Here is a 3,991-nt window from a genome sequence, read left to right on the forward strand (position 1 = left end):
ATATATGTAGAGAGAGAGGATAGAGAGAGAATATTTATATTAAAATATATTCTAGGACAGGCAAACTGAAACAGAAGAAAATAGGCATTTGGATGGAATGGGATATTTTATGACAACAAAGTGAAATGACTGGATAACCCAAGATATCAAGCAAATGGCACTCAAAACCATGTTGAAAGTTCATTCAGTGCATTTTAATCATGCTTAGATCCCTTCCCTTCCCTTTTTGTTCTTTGCTTGATGCTATTTACTCTAACATATTTTAAGGCCTGTTGATTCCAATTTGTATCCAAAATGCCCTTCACTGTGGGTCCATCCACTAAAGTCTGGTTAAGCTACCGAGAATCAGATCCTTAATGAAGCTTGGCTCTGTATTTACCAGCAGCAATTGGTGTCCAGTAAATATTTCTTCAGGTAGAGTTGTGGTTTCTTCTAAACTTTACAACTTTTATGCTGGGATTTCATCTTGCTTGTACTTGTATGTGACTTGTGAATAATGTCACCTTTGTTATGAGTATTTTCAAAGAATTCAATAAAAATTAAAGTGAAAAAATGAAATACAAAAGCTATCATTTTGCCATTCTTGTATACATCTAAGATAAAATAAAGAATACACGTTTTAAAAATTGTTATAAGTTGAAAAAATAGATGACATATTTTGTAATTCTACTTATATGTATTATGTTGAATAAGTAAATCCACAGAACAGGAAAGGGATTGATGGCAGAGCGGCTAGTAGGAGGGAAAGAACAGGAGCTACTATTAGGCAATATGTTATTTCATTTCAGAATGATGAAAATATTTGGAGTTAAGGAAATGATGGCACATTGAAAATGCACTAACTACTGCTGAACTGTGCACCTTACAGGGATAATTTTATTCGGCATGGTGCTGCACACCTTTAATCCCAACACTCAGGAGGCAGAGATGGCTGGCCTGGTGCACATACTGAGTTCCAGGCCAGCTGAGGTTACAGAGAGAGCCTGTTGACAAAAAGAAAGAAAAAGGAAGGAAGAGAGGAAGGAAGGAGGGGGGAGGGAGGGAGGGAGGGAGAGAAGGAAGGAAGAGGAGAGGGGGACATGAAGGAGGAAGGGAGGAAGAAAAAGTAAAAGGGAAAGCAAAGGAAGGGAAGACAAGACTTAATAATCCAGAAATTCCTCTATCACCTGGGAAGGTTGCCTCGAACCACTTCCCAATTATTCCACCACAATCAAGTACTTCTGTAAAACTTAAAAACACAGTTCACTGAATATGTTTTAACATCATATAAATGGAATTATACAATATATAGCTTTGTCTATGTTTCATTCAATCAGCAAAATCTTCTGAAATTCTTCGAGGTTTGCACAATCACATTTTCCCCATTACTGGAGCATTTATACTCAGACAAGTATATCACGCCTTGAATATTTAACCTTCTATTGAAACAAATTTATATTTTATAATAATTGGCAATTATTACTAATGGAACTATAAACTATCCTGTACATTCTTGGTACATGTGTTTATTTCATGTAAATATCCAGAAATAGCTTGGTGTAATGCTTTCTTAGTAAGTTTCAGTATATTTATGAAGAGATTGTTTATCTTAAATTCCTAAGAAATATAAAACTCAGTTCCTCTTTTTTGTATTTTCTTTGCTAATAGAATGAAATAATTCATTAAAATTTTTTGTCTACTTCTAAATAATATTGTTATTAGTGCAAGTAATCACTTACTACCTTTGTGTGCAATTGCTACTTATATGAAATAGCTGTTCAAATCAGTTATGTTTAAAACAAATACCCTTGTATTCTGTTGTATTATATATTTATATTTTTGCTTCATAATCCTAAATTTAAATTCATTGCTAGCCATACATAGTACAAATGTGGATTATTTTTCATTTTACTTACCTGACATTTAATGAGAAATATTTAAAAATATTTTTATTAGTTTGATAATTTGATACATTTTGATCATATTAAGACTCCCTACTTCTCTCCTCACCTTAATACCCCCCATCATCATGTCCTCTTTTATTATCTGTTTTTTAAGGCCTATCAAGTCTAATCTGTGTTTCAAAATGCTCTTGGGTGTGAGTCTATCCTTGAGTCTGGTCACTCTATTTGCCATCACACCAATAAGGAAATCTATCCCTCCTTATTCAGCATTTATCAAGTGACAATAAATTCTCAGCTAGAACTGGGACTTCCTGCCAACTTCACCCATCCATGCTTGGTTCTTGTCTGGCTTGTGTCTGGACAGGTCTTGTGCATGTTGTTATAAGTTCTGTGGGTTCAGAAGTGCAACTGCCCTCTGGTGTCCAGACAACCCAGTGTCCTTGAGTTTCTCTACCTTCTCTGACTTACATTCTTTCTGCTCCCTCTTCTGCAAAGATCCCTGATCCTTGAGAGGAGAAGGTGTGATATAGGTGTCCCATCCAGGGTTGACTACTCTTCAGTCTCTTATTCTCTGCATATGGTCCAGTTGCATGTCTCTGAGTTAATCACTATCTGCTGCAAGAACAGTCTCTGGTAAGAGCTGAGAGATATGCTAATCTATGGGTACAACAATATTTAGTCATTAGGAGTCATTTTAATACTAAGTAATAAAATCAAGTTTACCTTTTGTGGATAAGTTTTACCTTTCCTTTATCCTTAATACCTCTACCATTATGTTTAAGAAATCTTTACAAACCCCAAATCACAGAGAGTTAGATATTTTAAAAGATTTATGAGATTACTATCCTCAGGCCTCTTGGGGTAAGTCTATAGCGCAGCCCTCCGTGCCAGGACTCCCTAAGCCACATTCACCCTTCCATCCCCCCCCACTGTTCTATACTCCTAGATTGGGCCCTGCATCATTCCTAGTCTTGGGGCCCCAGACACCTGGGGAACCAATACTGCTTCCTGACCCTTCTCACCCAGACCAACTCAGTGCTTTTCTTGGGCCCCAGGAGCACCTCTTCTGGTCCTGGACCCGCCCTCAACTCCCTCTAATTCCCTGGTCCTGCAACACCCGCCAGCCTCTTTCTGGGGCTCTGCTACCTCTCTTAGCCTGCACTACTATCCTCAGGCTTCTTGGGGTAAGTCTATAGCACAACCCTCCCACTGGGACTCCCTAAGCCACACTCACCCTTCCATCCCCCCTGCTGTCCTATACTCCTAGTTTGGGACCTGTGCCATTCCTAGTCTTGGGGCCCCAGGCACCTGGGGAACCAATACTGCTTCCTGACCCTTCTCACCAAGACCAACTCAGTGCTTTTTGGGGCCCCAGGAACACCACTTCTGGTCCTGGCCCCGCCCTCAGCTCCCTGTACTTCCCCGGTCCTGCAACACCCGTCAGCCTCTTTCTGGGGCTGACAGCCTCTTTCTGGGGCTCCGAGGCTTACATTTCCTCTCCCTGATCCTTTGCATCTAGTACAACACAGCTACTCAATCCACTTCCTGGCAAATCTTGGGGCTTCTTCCTTCCCTATCTGCCTTTGCATCCCTGCATGGTGCAGGCACGGCCAGGGTCTTAGGTCAGTCAACACCCAAGTTCTTGAGGCCAAAAGCATTCTTAGAAGATTCCAGACCTAAGGAGAAAGTCTGAAAACTTCTGACCCACATGGGAATTGGGCCACCACAGAACTCCTGAAGACAAAATTAATCCAGCCACGACCATATAAAATCAAAAGAGAGAACCAGAAGCTTAGATGAACCAGCTCTTCATACCCAAAAAGTAAACCACAAAGACACATAAAGCTCAAAAAGAAAAGAAGCAGAACTAAACTAGAAGGCCTGAGTATCACACAAGAGTCAGAAACTACAAAACAAATACACATGTTAAAAATCACAGAAAAAAAATACTAACATGAAAAACCAAAATAACATATCCCCACCAAATACCAACAGTCCTGTAGAGGAGTACAGTGAGAAACCCCTAGAGATAACACAGGACATGGAATTCAAAAGAACAATTATAAACATGATGAAAGAATTCAGTGAATTTAAAGAACACACAAATA

This window comes from Nannospalax galili, unplaced genomic scaffold (assembly GCF_000622305.1).
Source record: "Nannospalax galili isolate Female #2095 unplaced genomic scaffold, S.galili_v1.0 scaffold16, whole genome shotgun sequence".
Classification (NCBI taxonomy): domain Eukaryota; kingdom Metazoa; phylum Chordata; class Mammalia; order Rodentia; family Spalacidae; genus Nannospalax; species Nannospalax galili.